Source organism: Ixodes scapularis, unplaced genomic scaffold, assembly GCF_016920785.2.
Source record: "Ixodes scapularis isolate PalLabHiFi unplaced genomic scaffold, ASM1692078v2 PGA_scaffold0__279_contigs__length_252992795, whole genome shotgun sequence".
Lineage (NCBI taxonomy): Eukaryota > Metazoa > Arthropoda > Arachnida > Ixodida > Ixodidae > Ixodes > Ixodes scapularis.
The window spans coordinates 63,166,498-63,176,234 of NW_024609835.1; the positions used below are offsets into that span (position 1 = coordinate 63,166,498).

At 49.5% G+C, this 9,737-nt stretch overlaps 1 pseudogene; it reads right to left on the minus strand.

The window, feature by feature from the left end:
• Positions 1-6,475: 6,475 nt before the first annotated feature.
• Positions 6,476-7,653, minus strand: LOC115314799 (annotated as a pseudogene).
• Positions 7,654-9,737: the final 2,084 nt, after the last annotated feature.

Sequence of the window (9,737 nt, forward strand, 5' to 3'; positions counted from 1 at the left end):
GTTGACGTCATGCGTGATCTAGGCGTTTTTATGGATCCTGCAATTAATTTCAACCATCACGTGACCACAATTACGAATGCTTCCTTTAGAGTGCTGGGAGCAATTACACGAGTGACACGCAATTTTTCTGAACCACTTTTTATTTTACGTTTGTTTTCTTCACTGGTGCGTAGTCGTGTTGAATATGCCCCAGTTGTCTGGAACTGTATTGGAGTGACAAATTCAGGTTTAATTGAGAGTGTTCAACGTAGGTTTGTTAGTGTTTTGTTTGATCCTTGTTTTCAACCGGATTATTTCTATAGTTGTGAGAGGATTTGTGAAGTCGTGAAGTTAGACTCGCTGCACAACAGGAGAACAATTCGTGAACTGACATATTTGTATAAAATTGTAAATGGTATAATTCATTTTCTGAACATCTCAATGGAAAAATGGTGGCCAACTCAGCTCTAGAATGCATGGAGCTCTATAGCGCCAAAAAACATAAAACGGGCGAAAATGGACCTCATTTTCTACATGAAAATTTTATAAAATCACATAACCTTTGAATACGATGACGGTTGGTGCTTAAACTTTGTCATCTTGCTCGAACGGCCGGCGGCTACGTTCTGACGGAGTTTGAGCTCTCCGCGATGTCTTGGTTATTTTTGAGGTGCAAAAACCAGGATTCGGTTTTCTCGCAGACTCCTTACATAAATATAACACCACCGCTTTATAACGCCTGATTTTGCTTCTGTTTTGGCTCGTATTAACCTTTCTTGGCCCTAACATTACCTGCCACTCTTAAAGTGTAAGGGGGCGATTATTTGGAGTCGAGTTGAAAGCTTCTGCGGTCAGTTAATGCGAGCAAAATTTAACTTTTGTGCTCGAAGCGAAACGAATTTCTCTGCCATCAGGCAGGGACGCAATGTACTTCCATGTCCCCATGGATCTGGTCGCGTGACATAAAAATCCCTCTTGGCCGCAACCGCGGCCGCGGCTATGATAAAAGCAAACCGGCCCTGGTGGAATTTTTTTCACAACTGATCAGGTTGAGTACACTCTAACTTCCTTTGCTGGTGCAAGCACGTGCAATGCCAGGCTTCTATGCCCTAGGAAAATTAAAACATAATCGCGTGGGTACCACGTGCACTACCCATAGTGAGGAAAACAGGAGCGCCCCTAGCGAGCTTCTCACCGCGAATACTCATTTCTTTGATACTACGGCGGCGCAAATTGAAAATGCAAGGAGACAAAAGTGCGGCCGAGTTGGCGCTATACATGGATCTCAAGTAACGTCTTGATGATGACATTCAAACGTGTTCTTAAAAACAAAACAAAAAATTAAAAAAGGCTGTTAAAATATACACTGAAAAAAATACATGTTTGCTTGCAAAGCTACCCCGATGGCAGCTGGTGTGACGTGGGTGCAGCAATAAAAACAATGCACTCGTGTCTTCAGCTTCGCTCGCACTTCTAGTGGAATTGAGCTATGATGAACTAGTCCACCATAACTGAGCCTTGAATATAGCATACGTGCTCCAGCCGAGGGATCCAACAGTCCATGCAAAATGCATACATATAGAGAAAGAAGGGCCAGGAGAATAGCTGGGATGTATCAAGGAGACACTACAAGCCGTTGGAGTCACTCCAGCAATGAGAATTTGTGACTTCTTGCTTTGAGGGGGGAACGGTGGCCGATGGAGCTAGCGCACGTCGGCTCGGAGCACGTGGAGCGAAATCACGCGCTGCAGAATCCAGAGTCCTGGGTCGCTAAACTCGTCAACAAAAATATTCCTTGTGTTATGACATAGTGGGGGGAGGAGCCGAAAGATTGCTGCGAAGTTTTCTTTTCTCTCAAAAACGCAGATCCGTCTGTCTTCATGACGTTTTTTGTTGAGGGGACGAAAAATCCCTACGCCTCCCTAGGCACCGAACAAGAACAGCACTAGAGAGCGCGCGGAGACGACCGTGGCTCATACGTGTGACGTCACAACAAAGATTATCAGCTGCGACCGTCATGTTTGATGGTCTCTAAAAAGCACGATGGATGCTTGGGAATTGCATTTTAAAATCAACACCGTCGAAGTTGATAGTCTGGTATCGTTCTTATTTCCGCCGATAAAGCAGAATTTACTAAAAAGCGTCCCTGCCGTTCCTTTGATTTATCGCGGAATCTGGCTAAAGTGTAGCTCGACGTGGCTAGGTCACAACCAGCCGACTGCCGTTGTCCACTTTCGGGCGAATTTCGCCTCCGGGCAGTTGTCCCTTCATCGGCAGGATAAAATCATTTTATGGTAGACATTCGAAAATCAGTCAGTTTGGGATTAAGTATGTTTATCAACGGAAATATGGAAATAAAAGTAATGGCAGGTTGTTAATATTGGCGGTGATGCTTCGAGAACGCAAGGACACTAAACTTGACATTGTCGATTTGAACACGCACCATTAAATTTGTCGTTCCCAACTGATAATCCTGACTCGATCGTCGAAGGTATCAACTATAAAATGACGTCACTGAACGCGCCCGCACACTATATATGTGCCCTGGCACGAGTCTTTCGCTTGAAAGTCTGTCATGGCCACTCTTGAGTTCGTGGAACACAAGCCGTTTTAATTCCAGAATCTCTTGAACCGTTATTTCGAAAATCGCGGGCTGTGCTGTTCCTCGTCATTGCTCATTGGAACACCTCTAAGCAGGGCCGTGGAAACACGAGGATGGGGAGGGGGGGATTTAGCCCCCCCTCCCCCAGTTGCGTCGAAAGAGGGGGCAAAGGGCATAAGGGTGGAAGGGGGGGGGGGGGGGGTATCGCCCCAGCCCCGAACCACCATAGCGTTTCAGAGAGTTATAACAAAATATTAGGGGAAAGGAATATCCACCTTCTTCACCACCATCACCTCCTCTCTCTCTCTCTCTCTATCCCGAACAATTTCCACGGTCCTTTTTAAGACTCCTATTTGTTTGTGCGTGTGTGTGTGTGTGTTTGTCGTACCTTAATTCTTTCTTTAGAGCGCAGCTCTTCGGCGCCCGTTTCCGGGTTTCGCGGCGTGGGCGTCGCCGTCGGCGTAACCGGCCCGCTAAATTTAGCGCGAAATTGACGTCACATGACCTAAACACCAATTCAATTCCCAGCAACGTGACTTCAACGCCAATTCACTTCTCCACTAGATTGTCATGTGATGTCCTTTCCCTGCTAAATGTAGCGGAGATACTGAATGGGAGGAGGAGGGGAGGAGTGGAAGAGGGGAGGAGGGGCACACCCTCCCCTCCGTACCCTTCCTTATTCCTCCTCAAGAGTTGAGCTCTAATTTCGCATTACAAAGATTTGTAAACGTCTTTATTTTTTTTTTATTTCCCCTTCGGCTTTTTTTTTTTTTTATCCATCGTTTCCCCTCATCTCTCAGACAATAGACAGTTTTAGTGGATCGTACGCTAAAGCCTTGCGTACGCAATAAAATTGCGGGTCGGGAGTGCGCGTGCGCAGAACGCAATAGAAGAGCTAGCGTATTGCGTACGCACGCAACGCTGGGGATTTTGCGTGGCGGGCTAGCGGGCTCTGCGGGACGTTCTCGAGAGATCTCGGACTCAACGAGAGCGCCAGTTTCAAGATGGCGGTTACCTCGACTGGCGCAACAAAGGCGACGTGGTGTTTTCGAAGTTCTGTGTTACGTGAAATTGCGTGGTGTTCAGCTCGGCAATTCTTTCCGGGACCTACTGCGGTCGAATCAGATCGGCGTGCAGCTGAAGGAGTGCACTGTGAAAATGTTCGCCGCTTGGAATGTGCGTCAGCGCGCTGCGAGCTGCTCAACGCTAAGCCAATTCGCACAGTTCATCGCCGACGGGCGAGCGACTCTAAAAGAAATCGCCGAAGTTCTCGCTATGTACTGGACATCAGTAGGTCATGAATTTCATTCCGTGATAGCATTGATAAAAGGTGCCGTTTCAAAGGGAAGATTGACGGAGGCTCCGTGATCGAATTTGGCTACGCACTCTTAAGCCTGGTTCAGACAGTTGCGCTTGACTGCGTTTGACTGCGTTGCGGCAGCGAGAAACCAGGACATCCCTGCTACTTATATCACGTGCTAAGATGATTCTTTGAATTGGATTGCAGGCTTCACACGAAGCACAGATGTGCCGGTGACTCGCTTTCGGTTCTCGACTCAACGCAGTCAAACGCACTCAAAGGCAAGTGTCTGAACCGGCCTTTACTCGTAGCCTCTGTACCCCGCAGAAAAGCGCGCTTGACGAGGCAGCTGCGGCTTGGTTTAATTTGAAATAAAATCATTGGACACGTTTTCATTTTCAATATTTTTTTTTTAAGAGCGTGGTTGCGCTATAAGCACGCAGAATTCTGCAACTGTAGCAAATCTAATCAAGATCATGCGCGGTGTTCACTCGAAAACGTAACGCACAACTAAATTCGGTCCGAGCAGGTAATTTTTAGCGTACGCTATACTATTGCGTATTGCGTACGTAAGAGCCAGCAACGCTATACTAAAACTGTCTATTATTGACCTCTCTACACAAACCGCCTGTTGGTGACCCCGGTGGCGTTGTTGACAGTGGCGGAAGATGAGCTCAATAAAGCCGCCCGCGTACACAGCGCACGGCTCCACAACATCGCAAAGTTCAATCTTCGCCTCGGTTCCGAAGCGAAGATTTTGGCCACAAATAACTCCTTCCCAAAGTTGTGAAACGTCACTTTGTCGTCACCAATAACTTCCACAAACGACAATCTTACGACGAGAAATTCAGAGTATTTACCGGCCGCCTAGGTACAATCTACGCATCATTGACTCTAACGCGGCGTAGCGGTGTAGGGACACTCGGGCGAGACGTCACCAGTGCAGCCGTTCAATCGGCGGCACCACGGTGTTTCTCGCACGCGCTTCGATGGAGGTCGCTACGACTATGTGTTTTACATTCTCGCTGGAATTTGAGCACCGAGAGAGCTTGGATGATTGGCACCTCGCTCGGCTTGACGTCAGCGTCGCGAGAGTCCAATTAGCGCGTTCGGCAACTTTCGGACACAAAGTTGTGCTCGACGAGTTTAGCTACCCTGGGCTCAATCACCACCCCTGCCCGTTTCAATCTGGATGGCCATAGTACCGGCGTGCGGTTGGGTATCACTACTGCATGATGTACCTTAAAGACTCCAGGCTAGAGGTTGCACTGCACTGCCTTAATTTCTCATCTACAGCTGGGAGACTCGTCGTCCGTTGACGCAGATCATGTTCTTGGCTGTATAAACACACACACAGCGTTTTTTTCTCATGTGATTTCTGGAGCTCGAAGTCACGTGGGGCTGAATTGGCTGGAATGGTTAATTGCTAATAGCTCGATGCATCGGCCGTGGTGACCTCTTGAAATTGAAATGTAGGCGCGGGACGTCGAAGCCATTGCGAGTTGCCTTGGCATCACTACGTCATACATGCATCGATACAGTTTTCAGACCGATTTTGTTTTTGCTAAATTATCGAAGCACCAAAGAAAATTGAGGACAAAGGTAGACGTGCTGCAAGCACCTATCTTTCCTGTGTAAAGCATACGAATTACAAGTAAGGCGTTGTTAGAAACGCTCGTGAAAAGTGACATTTTCTTTAAATGTTTCTTTTCGATTTCTTATGCTCCGAATGCCAGCGCGTGCATCGCGTTTGCCTACGTTTCCGGCATTTTCTTTGATGTTTGGATAATTGGGCTAAAGGCATATTCTGGCCGTTTTTCTACAAACCGATTTTGGCCACATTATGTGGCACGAGCAAGCGGCTCGTGCCTTGCACTGTTTCCTTGGCGCAACTTTTCGTGGTTATAAAGCCAAAGCTATCGGCGCCCGTGCACTCGCGCAGCTTGAGCGCCGCTCAAAGCTGTACATGCGCATTTCTTTGCTTCTTCGTAAAAGCTTCAGAAAGTTGTCCCAAGAGATAGACGCGATGTAGCATCTGTGCATGGACACCGCCATAACCGACCTTCCGTTTTGTATCTCCTTACCATAGCAGGCCAGATTAGTGTCTTTCTAGATTCTACTATGTCTTTCTCCCCAGCATTGGCCTTTGTGGAGGCTCGTCGATGCCCGTTTCAGTGGCTCGATTTCTCGGTAAGACACGAGAAGGTCAGCAACGTCGGATGTAATCAGGCGCGTGTGTAAAGCATCTTGCAGGCCGGGGCCATGTTCAGCCTTCGTGCGTAAAGCGCGTGCTCTCCTTTATTTCCGGATGCACGAACGCGCCCATTTTTAGTTGTGGAGGCTGTACAGTGGGCTGTGGATTTGTGAAGATTATAACGCTCGCTCATGTTGCGCACGAACGATAAGTGTGAGAAAGAAAACAATAACTATGAAAAGCCGAAAGGCAAGCATTGCTAGCGTTTTTATAAGAAGCTGATGAAGTGTGCTTCGTTGTTGTTGTTGAAAACATCTTTTGTTTTATGAAAAGAAGGAGACAGGGGGACTAGAAACAGATAGGTGATCTTGATAGAAGAATCAGTTCTGACTGGGTGCATCTAGACCGGGGCTCCAATCGCGGCTTGCACCACCGTCGCTCTCCCTACTAACCAATGTTGGGTTTCAGGGATCGCTCCTGCGGAGGGCCGCGTTCCAGCTGTCCCTTGTCGGTTTCGGAATCGGATCCAAACGTTTAATGCGCTTGCACACCAACATCAAGTGGTACAGGTCCCCCCCTTTCCACCTGCAAAAGGAGCAAGTTGGTGAAGAATGGAGTTGGGGTTGCCATTGATGCAGCTTCATTGGCGTCTTCATGGTTCCTGTCTCCAGTCTTGTATAGAGGTGACTCCTCCTCCTCGGTGAACGTCGAAGGTGGCGCTGGAAGAGTCATCCTGACTTACCTGATTGTCTTCAAGTATTTGTTTTACTTCATGTTGGGGTCAGCGGAGTTTGGTTGAGGTGCGGACGAGTCCCGTTTCGAATGAAAGGCTCGGGCTACGGTGTTTGCCGCCTCGTTTCCCTTAATACCCGCGTGACCTGGTGCCCAGACGATCTTTATGCTCGTAAACTGCGCCTTGGAGGGAATTCTCGCTGCCTGTTCGCCTATTTCACCTTTAGCAAAGCTGCGGCACTCCCGTTGCGACTCTGTGATGACGGTGATGTGGTCTTGTTTGGTCCCTGTGGCAACCATAGCAATTGCGGCTTCTTCTGCGTGTTCTGTGAGAGTCGTGTAGACCGACGCCGTCCTCACCACGTTGCTAGGAGGATCGGCCACGGCCAGGGTGGCGGTGTTGCCTCTTAGTAGGATGGCCGCGTCGGAGTACAGAGTTTCGGGCTACTTGCGCCATATCCTGGATATGGTCTGTGCATGAACTCTTCTTTTGCGGGCGTTCCTTTCCGAGTTCATGTTCCTTGGGATCTTCTAGACCGTGATCTTGCCTCGTACAGTTGGTGTTAGTTCTTGTTTCGGTTCTTGGTGTAATATGCCACCCGGTGTGGTCAACTGCAGCCCCTCTAGGAGCCATCTTCCGTTCGTTGTTCCGCTGAGGCGCTTGATTTGGAATATCCGCTGGGCTTCCCAGAGTTCCTCGATGGTGTTGTAGAGGCACGTGCTGAGCATGTCATTCATGGCCACGTACTCTGGTATTCCAAGGACGCACTTGAAAGCTCTTCGAATGATGACATTGAGCTTGTTGACTTCGGTCTGAGTGAGTCTCCGGTACGGGGTGGCGTACATGACCCGAGACACCACAAGAACCCAGCTCTATAGCCTCCTTCTCTTTGAGTTCGTACCGCTGCTTCCTGATTCTCCTCGGCGTCCCGGCGACATGCGTCGTGGAAGTGGTGAGCTTGTTGATGGTGCTAAGATTTCTTACCGACTGGGTGAGAATCTGGCCGAGGATCCTCACCTCCTTGGGCTTGGGTACTTCTTTCCGTCGATGTAGATGTTCAGGTCTGCAGGTGGTTTTCTGCTGTACGGGTTTTTGTACAACAGCAGTCCTGACTTTTAAGGGGGGTATTGAAGGCCGCAGTCTCTAGCGTGCGAGGGCACGGCATTCGCTGCCCACCGGAGCCTTTCTTCGACCTGGGCGTCGCTTCCAGACTTGCACCAGATGGTGATGTCGTCGACGTAGATGGCGTATTCGATTCCGTAAAGGCTGTTAAGGATCTCTGGTTGTCCCTTGAGTGCGAGATTAAAGAGTAGTGGCGACAGAACTGCGCCCTGAGGGGTCCCCCTGGGCTCTAACTGGTACGGTTCCGATGTGTGACTCCCGATGTTCAGGATGACAGTCCTGTCCGTCAAGAAGCTCTTGAGGTAGCCATAGGTCTTCTGGCCACAGTCGATGCTCGCCAGACCTCACAGAACACTCTCGTGTGTGACGTTGTCGAAAGCACCTTTGAGGTCCAGGGCAAGGACTGCTCTGGTCTGCGTCCTTAATAGTCTCTCCTGAAAGTCCTTGTAGAGCCAGAGTAGTATGTCTTGGGAGAACACGTGCGGACGAAAGCCAAACTGTGTGTGTGACAGCAGTCCTTGATTCTCCACGTGCTCCACCAGCCTCGAGTTGATGATGCGCTTGAAGGCTTTGCCAAGGCACGAGGTCAGAGATATTGGTCGAAGGTTGTTGAAACTTAGGTCCTTTTTGGGCTTGGGTATGGGTCTGACGTCACCCTCCTTTTAAGGCTTGGGGCACTCGCCTTTAGACCAGTAGTTGCCGTTTTAATGGTCCACTAGTTTCTTAGTGGACTGGTCGTCCATGTTGTAGAGCAGTTTGGCCGTGATGAAGTCGGGGCCTGGGGCCGCCGTTTTCTTCATCTTGGTCAACTCGTATTCAAGCTCCCAGACGGTGATGGGCTCGTCCAGTGCAGGGTTGGCTCGCCCATGGTAGTCCTTTTGCGCTTCAGATAGTTCGATGCACAACTGTTTGCTTGCCAGCTTCTCAAACATTTCGTGTATGGCGAGAGGGCTCTTGAACACGAGTTCGGAGATTCGTTTACAGGTGGCCGTTTTTGTGTTCTTGGGGTACAGTGCTGCCCTGAGGAATTTTAACGTGCACGCCGAGCTGAGTAACCCTGGATGCTGTCGCACACATTGTACCAGTTTTGCTTGGTGAGCTCCACGGCGTACACCTCTGCCTTGCGGCTAATCTCCTGGATGTTTATCTTTAGCTTCCTGTTGAGGCGTTGCTTCTTGGTGAGTGACCGTCTGGCGTCCCACAGATGGAGGAGATGTGGATCTGCACAAGGTGTCTCCTCGCGCACCGTGAGGACTTTGGTATGGGCTGCCGGGCTGCTGACGGCTTCCCTGGTCCAAGACTTGATGTCCTCAATGGTGCTAGTGGAGACACCTCTGTGCTCGCGCCACTTGTCCCACTCTATGATTTTAACTTGACCGAGCTTCCTGGGCATGACTGAGGTGCAGGTGGCCGTCGTCTTCAGGGTAAAGTGGTTATTGCCGAGATTTTCGTTACTATTCTCCCACTGCGTCTTTGACGTTCTTGACGAAAGTATGGTCCGGGCAGGTGTCCCTGCACGAGCTCGTGCCCGTCCTCGTCGGTGAGGTGGGGCCCGTCAGTAAGGTGAGTCCTTCTCAATACATGGTATTGAATATCCCCTTGCCCTTGGGTGTCGTGTAACGGTACCCCCAGATAGTGTGTGCTGCGTTGAAATCTCCACCAAGGATTATCGGATCATGTCCGAAAATCCTGAGGGCGTCTTTGAAGAGCTTTTGCACGGAGTCTCTTGGCGATTTGGGATTGCTGTAGACGTTCAGTACGTGAAAGGCATTCTTCTTCTGCTTTCTTCGTAGAATCAAGGTAACCA